The sequence below is a fragment of the Otolemur garnettii genome, unplaced genomic scaffold, assembly GCF_000181295.1.
Source record: "Otolemur garnettii isolate 467f Iridium unplaced genomic scaffold, OtoGar3 scaffold00006, whole genome shotgun sequence".
NCBI classification, from domain to species: domain Eukaryota; kingdom Metazoa; phylum Chordata; class Mammalia; order Primates; family Galagidae; genus Otolemur; species Otolemur garnettii.
The window spans coordinates 15397906-15414443 of record NW_003852401.1 but is presented as its reverse complement, the minus strand read 5'-3'; positions in this window follow the sequence as shown (position 1 = coordinate 15414443).

Genomic DNA, 16538 nt, shown 5'->3' with positions numbered 1-16538 from the left:
AAAAAAAAAAGTTTCTGTAGAACCAAGGACACAAGCAATAGAGTATATAGACAACCTACATAGTGGGAGAAAATATTTGCATGCTGTACATCTGATAAAAAGCTGATAATCAGAATCTAAAAAGAACTCAACCAAATAAGCAAGGAAAAATCCAATGACCCCATTAACAAGTGGGCAAAAGACATGAATAGAAACTTACTTAATAATGATAGTTTAATGCTCAACAGGTACATAAAAATATGCTAAATATCTATAGTCATCAGGGAAATGCAAATAAAAACCACAATGAGATATCACCTAACTCCAGTGAGAATGGTTCTTACCCAAATTCCCAAAACAAGAGCTGGTGTAAATGTGGAGATACACACTGCTGGTGGGACTACAAGCCAGTACAACCTTTATGAAAAGTAGTATGGAGATACCTAAAAGACCTAAAAGTAGACCTACCACTTGATTCAGCAATGCCACTACTAGGCATTTACCCAAAGAAAAAGGACATTTTATAAAAAAGACACTTGCCCCAAAATGTTTATTGTAGAGCAATTCACAATCGCAAAGGTGTGGAAAGAACCCAAATACACATCTATACATGAATGGATTAATAAAAAGTAGTATATGTATGCCATTGACTACTACTCAGCCATAAAAGAAAATGGCAGTCTAGTATCTTTGTTACAACCTGGATGGAACTGGAAACCATTCTTCCAAGTGAAGTATTGCAAGAATAGGAAAACAAACACTACATATATTTAATACTAAATTGCAACCAGTTGATCAACGCTTATGTGTACATTTCTAAGTATAACTCAATGGGAATCAAGTAGATGGGAGGAAGGAGGAGGGTTTGAGTTAATTCACACCTAACAGGTACAATGCACACATTCTAGATGAAGGGCACTTTTATAACTTTGACCTAAAATCTACAAAAGCAAATTATGTAACCAAAACATGTGTGCCCCTGTAATATTCTGAAATGATAAAAGGGAAGAGAAAGGAAGGGAAGGGAAGGGAAGGGAAAGGAAGGGAAGGGAAGGGAAGGGGAGGGAAGGGAAGGGAAGGGAAGGGAAGGGAAGGGAAGTGAAGTGAAGTGAAGTGAAGTGGCGGAGCACTACCTGGTTTAAAAATCTCTGGACTAGATTTGGGTCAGAAGAGTCACAAAATTGAACTTAACTCTTAACCCATTTATGCTGGAGGTTGAAATTTTTGCATGATTTTTTGACAAGTTCTCAGCACATCAGTCTGTGCAGCAGTGATTAACACCATCACCATGTGATAACATGTACCCTGGGAAGGCAGACACGTGTGAAAAATCAGGCCTTGGAGGCGATGACTTTCAGAGGTAGGATATAAATAACTCCCACATCACTACCATTCCAATAATGGAATATGAGACCTAAAGGCAGTAATAAGGAAAATGACTTAATACCCATGAAGTTCTCTTTATTATTTAGATCCTTTACTAATCCTATGGTAGGATATACCATATGTTGGCTCTAATATGTTAACTTTTCTCATAGATTTTATATCTCACAACACTTTGTGAAATGAAATCATCCCTGAGGAGTAGGGTGGGAGTTTAGACATTGGTAGATATGGGGTCTCTGCCTTGTGTTTTATATCTTCACCAAGTTAAGAATTACCCTTTGTCCATGAATGTAAAATAATTCTTTTTGAGATAGTCCTTGTCAGAGTCACCTGCCTAAATGTTTGGATGTGGGGTTCAGCAAATATCTCTCCCAAAATACAGCTGAGCATCTTTTGAGACTTGAATATATATTGGAAAGATGATATGCTTTTATATCTCAGGGGAGAGAATTTAAATAGATAAATTAAAATAAATTAAATTAATTTAAATAAATTAAATAAAACTTTTCCAAATGTATTTATGACCAAACTCTGGCATTGTTACCAGGCAGTAAATAATATAACTGTTGGAGATTCACTTGTATTCCCACTATCAAGATATGGGGAAGGGGACTGTGCTTCCAGAACTTTAACCAGTGCTGGTTTGATTGGTGAGTTCCATTTCCCATCGGCCACTTTCTTTTACTAACTCTACAGGTAGATCCCTTCCTAGATGGATCCTAAATCATGTGTTCTTTTTTTCCAAAGGAGAGATGTTTCTTTTCCTCTCATGTTTGAGGTCAGTTGGTTTGTCAAACAGTCTAACTAATTCTCATGACTGTTTTCTCCTTAACCATCTTTAGGTCTACATTTTTCAGCCAAATAACTTTAAATAAAGATACAGTGGGTTTTAGGCATGATGGTTTTCCTATTGACCACTTTATCAAGTACTGAGATACCTATTAAGAGTGATATAATTATATGTTTTGTTGTTGTTGTTGTTGTCTTAGCCTTCAAACAATAGACAGGAATAATATGAGTTAATGTGGATGAACTAAAATCCATTTTCAGTTACTAATGCTTTCAGCACGACTCTAAGAAGCAGAGCAGACAGGATGTTATGAAAATTATATCACAATATTGAATGGCAGAAATTTGTAGCCTTTTCAAGTCCTGGTTATTTTTCTTTTAAAATTGTTTACATCATTGGATGATTTGGGTGCATTTCTTTTGATACAGAGAAAAAGAAGAAAAATGTTTATGATATAGGCTTTGTTTGAATAAAATAGAAGTAAAAATTGACATTGACATACATAATTAGCATCAGAAATAATGATATTATACATACTATCAAATTATGTTTACTAATTTGATATGTGTCCTGGTAACTCAAACCACAACATTTTTAAACTATCAATTTTTAAAATGTATGTGTATAAGTATAAATGAGACCCCCAAATGGACTCAAATTCAATTTTACTTTTTCCTTATTCAGGACTTTGAATATACTTTAAGAGGTTCTTAAGCTTTGAAAGGTGAGAAATGATTTGAAAGTAATAGAATATAGGGTTGTGTATTACATAGTTTTTCCTTTCATGTTTCAGATATAACACATTAGTATAAAAATCAAAGTTTCGCAATTTGTGAAAATATACATCTCTTACAAGCATAAGCAAATTTGGTAGAAATATAAACTTTGTCAACCTCCTATTTTAAAATGTAGAAGAGTCTTTTCTTTGGGTGCCTAAACTTTACATCTTTTCTTGGTGAAAACTACTGTATACTCTTAAAGACCCATAAATATGATAAAGAAGGTGCTGATGAAAACTGAAGCCTTGTAGCAGCAGCTTTAAATATGTACTGTACTTTCTTAATACTGATGGAGATTTTTATGAAAACAAGACAATAGTGCAGAAATATTGGAATGATGTATTCAGAGTTGGAAGGACTATCGATGATTTCTCTCTATATCCTAACCTTATACCTTATACAAAGGACAAGATTTCTGTTAAAACATTATATATCTTGTTAACTCATCTTCCCCAAATTAGGAACAGCACTTGCAACCTTAGGACAACTTGTGACCTTCTGGATCTTTAAGCATGTCTTTTGACTAAATAGAAATTTTACAGAACAAATATTTTTAACAAAGGGATTTGTTTTGTAAAATTTGGATTCAGTTGAGGTGCTGCACTGGGAGATCTGATGTAGCCTTGAGGCTGCAGGTTCCCTACCCGCCTGACTGAGCACAATCTTCTGCGTTAATAACAACATTCCAGAGACAGAAGCTGGAAATTGAGTCCACTATATTCTTTCTAATGGGATTTGATAATTCAAAAGCAAAATTTATAGTGTGTCTTCAGGCAAAGTGGAAGCCTTAACCTGCTTCATCCAAAGCAACTTTTAGCAAAGAGTCTTTCATGTGAGGTTACATAATTTTTACATTAATAGTTAATAATTATTTCCTATTTGAAACGTTAAGTATTCCATTAGCAAACATTTTAAGGAGGCTATGGATAACATCTCAGAATACCTCAAATTTATAATTAGGAAGACTCTATGAAAGAAAGAAAATAAATATGTCAAATTTGCTTTTATTGTATGAGGAAAAAATTGAATGTGTATTTGTTGTAGATATAATTAAATTTTATTTAATATACTGAAAAAATGGAGTATAATTTCTGATATAAGAAATAAGATATGCTTTATTACAAAAGCAAAGTAATAATAAAGATATACAAAGTATATGCTTTATCTTACAAGATTTTTAAGTACTTTACAAGATAAAAATACAAGATAAGCATGTACTGCATAAATTTATACATATAAATTTACATATATGTTTATTTTTCAATGCAAAGTTATGATGTAAGTTGAACAATTTTAATGTTTGTTTAATTGAAAAAATACATTTAAGTTATTGAATTTTATCTCTTTCCTCCCCTGTGCTCAAGATTTCTTGATAATTCTGCTGGTACTGAAATAATTCATATTTCTTTATGAAACAGTGTTTATCTTAGCACTTACTATGCTTCCATTCATTGTGATTACCTTGAATTAAGATGCACTTAGAAAATATCAAGTATATCCCAAGATAAATCTTTAAATATTTATAATTCTTTACATTTTGCAGCAAATTTACATTTCAGTAATTTGTCACAGTCTAGTTTGTTTCAAAGAACACAGTTCAGGAATACAGATGGTTTCAGGTTTAAGGACACCATCATGGTCTTTTGAAAATTGTTTAAATTATGTCTTGTTTCAAATATTCATGATGGCGTATCACTGACAGAAGTATAATCATTCACATGTTTCTTTAAATTCACAGGTTTCTAAAAAGGCCATAATATACTTTTATAACAAAAAATAATGAACACATAAGACTTTGTCAACCTAAAATAATTTTCAGATGAGAAAATTTAAAAAATAGTCCATACCCAGCCATGTGATACTCAAGATGTTTTCTGAGGTTTTTTTTTTGTGTTACAGGAAAGAAAAAAAAATGAGAAGGAGGTTGGAAATGAATATATCATGTCTATTAAAGTTAATTTAATTAGCAAGAACAGGTGCCATATCCAAAGTGTGATGTAAGTATTCCTATGCTCTTTTCCTTCAAAAAATAATGAGCTTAGTTTTCACCGAGAATGAGAGGCTTAAGCTGAAAATTTGGTTTTCATTTTGAATTTGCTTGAAATTACTTAAAATGTCATTTGGAAATATTCACAATAAAAGAAAGAACGTGCATTAGCAATAAATTGGTAAATAACAATTCCACTAAAATGAAACCAGGTATAAGAAATTTTTTTTAAATATTGTATCTTTAAATTGAAAAAAAAACAATATTTGTGTTAAAATGATAAAGGATGAAATCAGTGTTGGTAGCTAACTGAATAAAAAATAATTATAACATATTGATGGTCTTGAAGGCTCATGAGGAACTTCTCAAGTTTGAAAAATATCTGAAATATTTGTCTTTTGAGTATTATTAACTTGTAAGAAGATGCAAAGTCTTATTATAGAAGAGGGGACTCTTTCCAATTAGCCTGAATTAAGCATAATCTCAGTAAATACGCTACAAAAATACAAGGAGACCTTTCCCTATGACAGAATGTCCTTTGGCTAATGAAGTGAAAGAAAGGCAGATATAATATGTCAACACAAAAAAATATTAGAGAGGAAGAACGTCAGACTGAATTCTGCAACTTCATTGCACATGCTTTGCTTACTTGGGAAAAAGAGATCTCATGTATAGGGCAGATGATGCCTTTGGCTGCTTTCTTGACTGGTTTCTATTGAAGCCATCTTCATTTGAACTCATTTTCATTTGTTTGTTTGCTTGTTTTTTAGTGAACAAAAAGAATACCTGTCTTGATCTCATCAGCTTTAGTCCTTAGACATTAACAAACTGCTGGCATTTCTTAAAAAGAGGACAACATAGGGAAACATAGTAACTTTCAAAAGAAATCCAACTACTCATGGTATCTGTGGTCAGAAATTATAGCAGTACAAGAGGAACCCTTCTCAGGTTATTGCTTTTTGTACATAATTGTTAAGACGAGAGAAGTAAATAATGTTTGCATAATACTATCACAAAGTAGCATACACTTAATAATTGATGTACATGTTGGGTATCATTATGTTTCTTCAGTTTAGTTTTAATTTGCCCCTGGATTACATAAATTATTTCATACATGTTTGCTTTGCTCTTACTTCATTCCCATATACAACTCTACCCCAGAGCTAGACTTTAAGATACACCTTTGGTATTTATTCCCCTGTCTCTAGATAACATGTTTATCATTTTACTACTTCATAATTAAGATACAGGCATTATCTGGGCACTTAGATCTGTTAAAGAAGAAATTAATAACTCTTCTCAAACAAAATGTCAATACATAGACACAATTAACATCTTGTTTAAATAATTGCTAAGGAAGCCATAATATAAACAGGGGAGCCATGCGGTATGCCACTGAATACATCTAAAGAAATATGTGTGTACTTACTATGTAGAAATAATAATTTCTAGATAAAATGTTAAATTCAAGCTTGTAATAAAAATAATTGTGTAGCTTAAAGAATTTCAAATATACTTTGCAAAAATTATGGACATAAGTATATTAAGAAAGTATTTAAAGGAATGGTAAATGAAATTTCTCTAATACAAAAAACAGAACATACATGGTGTCTGGTTTTTGAAAAAAATATACTGCATCAATATTTTTATCATTTTAGTTACTTATATTTAAATCACCTGCACAGATAAAGGAAACCTTAGACATTTTTGATACTATATACTTTTGAGTAAAGTTGTATCTATTTGCTGATGAATTTTTTCCATGCAATTGTACAATTTTGAACACTATTATTACTTCTGTCATTCTTTGTAACCTACATTCATTTCTGAAATATATTTCATTTAATTTTGTAATAAGAGAAAAATATCCTGTTAATGGCCAAAAAAGAAAACTGTTTATCTATTTGCAGCAGAATTTGTCTCCTCAGAATAATTTTCTGGTCTGCGTCTCTGAGATGGAAGTTCTTTTTATCATTTCACAGCTGCAACTTTTCTAATACCCGGGTCTATAAAAACTCCCCTTCTTTCTTTAATGTCATGAAGTTTTTTAAATTCACTTCTAAAAGTGTGTTTGATATTACTTTTTAACCTTTCCCTCAACAGCTTTTAATAAATATTTAATATCTTATCCAGGCATCATAGAAGTAATGGTATCATAAAAGTTACTTGCATAATTATTTTTGAGTCTTTAATAAGCCAGAAATGAGAACAACCTGTAATTTAATGAATGTAGTCAGATTAATTGCTTGTGCTGTTACTAATCTATGTGGTTTTTGCTATTTTATTATGATGATTTTGTTGTTTAATAGCAAAAGTATAAAAATTAACAGTTCTTCCTTGTCAATCATTATACAAGTATAAGGTAAAAAAAAATCTCCTCCTTGGGCAGTAACTTATTCTTCCTGTTATCTACACATATTAGAGACCTTATTAACTGAAATGCACAGGTATTTTAGAAATTGTTCTTTATGAGATGACATCTTATATAAAGAAATGAGATATAATAATGAATTTTTATGTCAAAATGTTTTTTATTTCATGACACACTTGAACCTGTAGCTAAACTTCCACAGTACACTTTATGTTGATAAAAATAAAAAAGAGTAAAGAAAAAAAGGACATACTTAGTGTGTTCTGAACTTCTTTTGAAAATAATTAAATCAGTTATCTTTAAAAACTTTTATGGCACACCAGTTGAAAATCACTGAAGTACATCACTAATGCCTTTAGAACAGGAATATTGAATACAGTTCTTATGGTTTAAAGCCAAATAAACTTAAATATAGTTAGCATTTTCTATTTATAAATATAATTTGTTTTGGTTCAACATGATTTTTATTTTTATTTGATGATCAGAGAGTCATAATTTGAATAGTGAGGAGCTCCTAATTTGGAACTTGTGTCTTTTCAAAAGATACTTCACAAGCGTCTATTTCCTTACCCATATGTGTGATCTACACTTTCCAGGGAGGCAACATCTGTGCAATAAGGATAAATGTCAAACTCACTTCTTTGTTTAGAGCTAGAAAAGATGTAACAAAAATGATGATCTCAAATAATAGTTTATGCAGAGTAGGCTCCCCATATCTGTGACTTCTACATGCTGGGATTCAACCACTCATGAATCAAAAACATTCCTAAATAAATAAATACAACAACGCAACAATAAAAATAATCCAAATAATAATTAGAACAGTGTAACAAGGATGGGCACAGTAGCTCCCACCTGTAACCCGGTGGATTGCTTGAGCTCCAGAGTCCCAGACCACCTGAGCAAGAGAGTGCAATTTAGCTAAAAATAGAAAAGTTAGCTGGGTATTGTAGTAGGTGCTTGTAGTCCCAGTTATTTGGGAGGCTGAAACAAGAGGATCACTTGAGTAAAGGAGTTGGAGGTTGCTGTGAGTAAAAGAGTTTGAGGTTGCTCTGAGCTATGAGCACTCTACCCAGGGAGACAGAGTAAGACTCTGTCTCAAACAAGCAAACAAGGCATGTAACAACTATTTACAGAACATGTACATTGTATTAGGTTTTTATAACTAATCTAGAGCTATTTTAGAGGATCTAGAGTATGTGGGAGGATGTGAGTAGCTTACATCCAAATACTATGACTTTTTATATAAGAGATATGAGCATACCTAGATTTTGGTACTTGGCAGGATCCAGGACCACACCATACTAGGTGACTCTTATATTTTCTTATTTTAATTCGGTTGGTTCAGTAATAACTTTGATATTTTCATAAACTATAACTATACCTTTTAGTAAGTTTTAATTGCACATTTTTGAAGAAACACTTGACTTAAAGCAATATAATTAGGTTTCTTGGTAAGTAATAGCATTCACACCAATAAAACTGTTGACATTATTTTTTATTTGTTTGTTTGTCTGTATGCCTTCCTTCTACATTAACAATCATTTCAAAGCACAGGATGTAATTTATTATTCTCTTCTCATGGAACTAGTTCCTTTCACACTCTGTTTTCTATTTCTTTTTTATTTTTAGATGACTTTTTCTTCTCCCTTTTACTGTCTTTCACAGAATATAATTTATATAATATTTCCCTTTATATTTGTGACTTTCTTTGAGAAAAAGTAGCTGACAGATTTTGAAAATATTCTTCATTCATTTGAAAAATGATTTTTTCCATTGCTTGTGGTAAGTTATTTGTAGATATTTTTTATTACAGAGCTTTTTATAAAAGGCTACATAATTTTCTTATTTAACTCTTTAACATGTTGACATTATTTATTTTGTAGTTATTATGTTCGCTATGTTTTGGTATAAACATATTAACACTATTCCCATGGATATGCTAGTTTCTTGTGATATTCCTACTTCTTTTCTTTTCTTTGTCTTTATTTTTTAAAATTAATAAATATATATATATTTTTGGATACAGAATCTCAAGCTGTCACCCTGGGTAGAATGCTCTGGCAGCACAGCGCAGATCAACCTCAAACTGTTGAGCATAAGCGATTCTCTTGCTTCAGCCTCCCAAGTAGCTGGGACTATAGGAACCGCCTCAAACCCCAACTACTTTTTGGTTACAGTTGTCATTGTTGTTTAGCAAGCCTGGGCTGGATTGGAAACCGCCAGCTCCAGTGTATGTGGCTGGCGCCCTAGACACTAAGCTATAGGTGCAGAGCTGATTTTGATATTTCTTAGTTGTGTCATATATTTTTTTTTTTTTTTTGTAGAGACAGAGTCTCATTTTTTCGCCCTTGGTAGAGTGCAGCGGAGTCGCTCCAGCAACCTCCAACTCCTGGGCTTAGGCGATTCTTCTGCCTCAGCCTCCCAAGTAGCTGGGACTACAGGCGCCAGCCACAACGCCCGGCTATTTTTTGTTGCAGTTTGGCCGGGGCTGGGTTTGAACCCGTCACCCTCGGTATATGGGGCCGGCGCCTTACTCACTGAGCCACAGGCGCCTCCCAATTGTGTCATATTTGAAGACTATCTTTCCCATCTTTGAAAACACAAAATGGTACTTTATTATATACTTTGCTTGATTATTGTTGTTTTATCTATAATTCATAATTATTTGTACTCATAAACTTAATTCTATTTGTCCAATATTAAAATTGTCTCATTAGGTTTATTTTTATATTTACCAACTTTATTTACCTATTCTTTTCTCTTTTTTTTTAGACAGAGTCTCATTCTGTCACTCAGGATATAGTGCAGTGGCAACAATAATAGCCCACTGAAACCTCAAACTCCTGGACTCAAGTGAGTCTCCTGCCTCAGCCTCCCAAGTAGCTGGGACTATAGGCACGTGCCACCATGCCTGGCTATTTTTTTTAAAGTTTAAACTTTTTGTAGAGATGAGGTCTCCCTACTTTTCTTGAGTTGGTCTTAAACTCCTGGTCTCAAACAATCCTCCCCATTAGCCTCCCAAAGCACTGGGATTACAGGTTTGAACCACTAATCCCAGTCTACTTTACCTTTTTAAAATATTTACTCTCAAAATCTCTACAGTTTTAATACTTTAAATATATTGTGTTTAACAGCAGTCTTTATTGTACACTGACCAAAAATTATATGAGTTAAAGTGTATGTGTGTTTCTCATCAAACAGCTGAAATAACTTTTATAAACATTTTATTAGCAAAAACATAGTCAGAAAATGCATATATTATCATTTGGACCTTGATTAATTTTTATTAAAAAAAAAACTGTGCTGGATATTAATAGCTGCAGAAATAGCTCAGATACCTTTCCAGTAAGTACCAGCTCCTTCCTCAATAGTACCTGGTATCTTCAAATAGAAAAATATTTCTTGCCATATTTTGCACTTTTTGGAATAGAATTATTAAGTACATACTCTTTTGTGTTTTTTTTTTTAATTCTGTGTTATGTTTTTGAGATTGTGTTCGTGTTATGGACTGAACACATGTCTCTCAAATTAATAAGCATGCACTCTGACTCACAATGTAACTGATTGGAAATAAAGCCTTTAAGAAACAAATAAGATTAAATAAGGTCATAAAGATGGGGCCCTGATTCACTAAGATTAATGTCTTAAAAGAAGAGACAACAGGATGCCTGCTCTCGTTCTCTCTAACTGCATATGAGGATGCAATGGGAAGGCTGCCATCTGCAAACCAGGAAGAGAGCCTGTAGTAGAAACAGAACCCAACTGGAACATTGACCTTGGATATTCTAGCCTCCAGAAACCTTAGAAAATAAATTACGACTGTTGAATCAACATAGTCTTTTTTTTTCAATGGCAGCTTGAGCAAACTAAGATAATTTTTCATTTCTGTGCAGTTTTGGGGACTGTTATTGCTATAGATTATTCTCTTGTGTGAATGTGCCATAATTACCTATTTCCATATTAATGGGCATTTCAGTACTTTTGGTTTTAGTAATTATGGATTATGCTTCTATGAACATTCCTGCACATAGGCATTGATGAGTAAGTGTACTCAATTTTGTTGTTTATATACCCAGGAATGAAAGCTGGGTCATGAGAAATGTATCAATTTAGCTTTAGTAGATAATCAAAAGCAGATTTTATTTGGTCACATTCTTACTAAACTTGCTATTAACTCTGTTTCATTTTATCCTCATTTGTTGATATTTAGTGATCTCATAATAAAAATAGGCATTTGCTAAATGATAAATGAAGTCTTTTTTATACTGTTGATGACTATTTAGATATAATACACCTTTGTAAAGTGCCTGTTCAATTATTGCCCATTTTCCTTTTGAGTTTCTTACATATCCTGGGTAATAATATTTGCTCTATATTGCATATACCTTTTATCACTATTTGGGTTTTTCCACTCTTGTTTCTTTTAAGGAGTAGACATTTTTAGTTTTAATATAGAATAAACAAATATTAAACTGATGATCAATAACTCTTATGTCATATTTAAGAAATCTCTTCTGGCCTTATGTCCTGGCCTAAGGAATCCTCCCCATCAGCCTTTCAAAGCACTGGGATTACAGGTTTGAACCACTAAGCCAAGGTATTAATATATATTTCTATATTTTTCTCCAAGAAGCCTTACTGAATATTCCACCTTTTATAATTATATCTTAATTTTCTCTCATATTTATTTTTATTTATCATAAATACTAATCAAGATATACATTTTCCAAATGAATATTCAGATTACCAAATACAACTTGTGGAATTATACTCCTTTTTCTTCTACAAAGTAGTATTATCATTCATACAAATACATGACAATTTTTGGATGGGTTGATATTTGGAACCTCTGTAATGTTCTACTGAGTTTGCCTATCCTAGTTCTACGCAAACGTTTCATCTCCTAATTAATTTATTTTATAGTGAATCTCATCTTGTAGTGTGTTTTCCACTTTTGTGCTTTTTCAAATTTCTATAGCAATTTTTACCCTTTGAATTCCAAGTCAATTTTAGACTGAGTATTCAAATTCCCTTCCATGCCTTCACAAATGTATAAACACACAGACCTCTACCAACACCTATACACATACACTTTCACACTGTATAAGGTTTCAATTGGAATTGTATTAAATACACATGGATTACTATGAGCATAATTCACAATTTTCCTTCTTTGGTTTTCCAGTGTACGAATATTGAACATTCTTCAAGTTTTTGGATCTTTCTAAGTTTTACTTAACAACGATTTAGAATTCACAATGTAGATATTTTCATGTGATTTTAATGTTGGTGTGTCATCAATAAGCAGTATGTCACTTTGTACATTTTAAAATTAATTTTGATTCATGTTTACTTTTGAAATTCTTTCTCTCTTTTCCCCTTCCCTTTCCTTTTCCCTGATCTTTTCCCTTTCCTTCTTTCAAGTTTTTGAGAGGAAGTCTCCCTCTCTCCCCCTTGCTGGAGGAAGCACAGTGACACAAGTTCAGCTCATTCACTGCAGCCTCAACCCCCTGGGCTCAAGTGATCCTTTGGCATCAGCCTCCCTGTAGCTGGATTTTTCTTTCTTTTCTTTTTTTTAGACAGACTTGCACTTCATCATCCTTGATAGAGTGCTGTAGCATCGTAGCTCACAACAACTTCAAACTCGTGGGCTCTTGTGATCCTCTTGCCTCAGCCTCCCAAGTAGCCTAGACTATAGGCACACTTCACAATGCCTGGCTAGTTTTAGAGATGGGGGTCTCACTCTTGGTCAAGGCCGATCTCAAACTCCTGAGGTCAGGCAATCCATCCCCCTCAGCCTCCCATAGTGTTAGGATTACAGGTATGAGTCACAGTGCCTGGGTTGATTTTTTTGTGTGTTTGTTTTGTTTTTTTTAATAGAGAGGAAGGTGTCCCTGCATTGCCAAGGCTGTTCTCTAACTCCTGGCCTCAAGCAATCCTCCACAATCCAAAATGCTGGGATTATAGGCATTAGCTTCCACACTTGGCCTACATTCTGTCTGTTTCTTTGCCTTCTTTATATAGGATCCTTCTTGATCCCTCTCTGCCTTTCATTAGATTAGATTTAATTCTTTTGGGTTTCTTTTCTTTATATGTAAGCTTTAAATACATTTACTACATCGATGTTTTAGTATTTCTCTTTAATGTTTTGAAGTAAGAGCATATTTTCTAAGAAACTCTAAAGTTACTGAGCTTTGATACCCTGATTTCTACCAGAATAAACCAAAATGAACTCCTCTTCAAACTGTTATTCTTTTTTCTATTTTACCTATTTAACAAAAAATATGTGAATACTATTACAATATGTTTTAAATACATTTTATAATAGATTTATACATTTATATGTGACTTTGTTCTTTTTATTCCCAAGCTTTTGTCTTTTTCAGTTGACTGCATAATGAAGAATGTTATAGAACACAATTTTAAAAGAAGAGTAGTGAGTGGTAATCTCTTTCGGTATCATGTAAAAACTTTACTCCTTTGTCTTCATTCATGTATGATAGTTTGGCTGTATATTGTTCTATTTGACAGTTATTTTCCTTCAACACATGTATGGTACCACTCGAGCATAGTAGGGAATTTATACTGTCTAACTGTTCTTTTGAAGGTAATCTGTACCATGCCCACCACTGTAGAGTTTTCGCAGTTATCACTTTGGCGTTTTTTTTCTCTTTAGCTTTCTTGATTTTTAGTTATACTATAATATGTTTTGGTTTTCATGTGTGTATTAACCTTATTTGATACTTGAAGTTCATATTTTACCTGCAAACCAATATTTTCCCCCCAATTTAAGGAAGTTTTCAAAGTGATATTTTCCAGTATCACTTTCTGTTTTACTTACCATTCTTTTTTGGGGGGTATACATTTTGGAATACTCAACTTCTCCATATTGCATCCATATCCTTCACTGCTCTTTTATAATTTTGTCTTTCTTTGCAATGTTATAGCTTCTTTCTTTAGTCTTATATATCATTACTCATGTTCTCTCTTCATCTGAATCCAATTTAAAGTCCATTCCATCTGTTAAGTATTTCATTTCAACATTTTAGAAAATTTCCAACTGCTAACTATTTCTAACTATTTGAACACTCCAAGTGTACTTTTTAAAAAGTCCTTATCAAAGTGTTTTATAAACTTGATTCTAGCTTGTGTACATTGATGTTAAAGTTTATTATTATTATTTTTCTTACTATTTGATATTTCAGATTTCAGTATTTCACTTGAAATCATTTTACACGGACATCTCGCCCTTCTCCCATCCCATCTCCTCCCTCGCCCTGTGTTTCTCTCTATGCTCTCACTCTCCTTCTCCCTCTGTTTTTACTCTTCTTTGTTGGTTTTGTCTCCATCCAGGCCCTCAATTTTATTATAGATTTAAATCTCACCCAAAGCCCATTTGGATTTATGGCTCTAGAGCCATTTGGGGGAAAGGAAAAATCAATTGTGAACCCACAGATGTGGCTGACTTACTTGTTATGAGGTATGTGTATGTTTCTACCTGTTTAAGGCTGCAACTGTTACTCTATTTCCTGGATTTGTTAGGCCACAGGTGAAAAGGTTAGGAAATATAATCTCTCCCTCTTATAAGGCACTGACAGTCCCCTGTGCCTTCTAAGAACCTATGTCTTGGCCTTTACTGCCCCTGTAAGGAACCAGCAATTTATGTATCCATGACATCAGTAAGACAAATTATTTGGTGTTTTTTTAGACACACATACATTTGTAGTATTTTCAAGCATGACATATGTTTTATTTTTATTTTACAGTTTTACTTATTGTTGCTATAATTTAGAAGTATATGTATTTATTGAAACTTAATCTTGGCCTAAGCCTGTCATTTTCAGGCTCTCTAGGTTTCTTGTTGATCCTAGGGTGTTTGACTATTCAATTTTCTAACAAAAGATTTTTAAAATTTGATAAGCACAGTGATAGAAAATAAAAATGTGTCTTTCTCATAAGTGATAGTTTGTTCATAATAGACCAGATGACAGTTATTTTCCTTAGCATGCCTAAAATATCACTCCATTATCTAATGGCATGATCTACCTTATTTCCCCACTGTCAAAGAAATTTGACTGTCACTCACATTATGTGATTACTGATACTCCAGTACATGGGAAGTATCCATAGGCTCTCAAGAAACTTTTAAAGAAAAAAAGTGTGACTTCTAAGAGTTAAACTGAGAATAATCCTGTATATCAAACCCAATTATCACTGAATAAGGATACTATGCCGGCAGGGTGTATTTTCAGATGTGTTCAAGAGTTTTATTTGTATTATTTTAAATAAAATAGAGTTTAGAATTTTTACCACCATGTTATTCAGCCTGGCGGTGCCTGTGGCTCAGAGGAGTAGGGCACCGACCCCATATGCTAGAGGTGGTGGGCTCAAACCCAGCCCTGGCCAAAAATTGAAAAAAAAATGTATTAATATTTACCATTTTGAGTTTTACATACAGGGGATGCAACTATAAGTTTTGAGTTCCTCTTTTGCTTATGTTATTTAGATGTATCTGATCTGTTATTTATTTCATTTATTTTAATGTTGATAGCTGTATAGCATTCCTTACCATGCACATACCACCATTATGTATCCTTTAATAGCCATAATAAATGTTTTAGTTTTTCTCAATATCTGATTATTATAAATAGTCCCAATGAATGTAACAAATGTATAAGATATAAGTGGGGTAAACTTTCATAATCAATACTGAGTTTTCAAAGGGGCCATTGCTATTAACATTCCAACCAACACTGCATGAGCTTTGATTATTCTACAGTCCAACTCTGCATATATTAAAATTCTGCTCATTTATAGGACAAGATATCTTTATCATTGTGTGATTAATATGCATATTTCTGACCTCCAGAAAGTCTGACTACTTTTAAATGTTTGTTGGACATTCGTATTTCTTATTTTATTAAACATACTTTCATGAATTTTGCCCTTTCTTCCTAATAGAATATTTGTCTTTCTAATAATTTTTGGGTGCTCAGTATGCAGAGAGTCCAAAAAAATGTGTACATTCTAAGGAAGAAAAATCAATATTAAAATTATAATACTGACATCTCATTTGACTTTTGCAATCACAATAGGTGCTCTAGTGTGGCTTGCATTCACCTTTTGTTATCACTATATAGTGTTATAATTTTAATACAGTATTTTTGTTTCTTAAAATCTGTTCACATTTTTTGGCATCCTCTATATATTTTGTACATTAATATTTTGCCAGTTATATTGTTG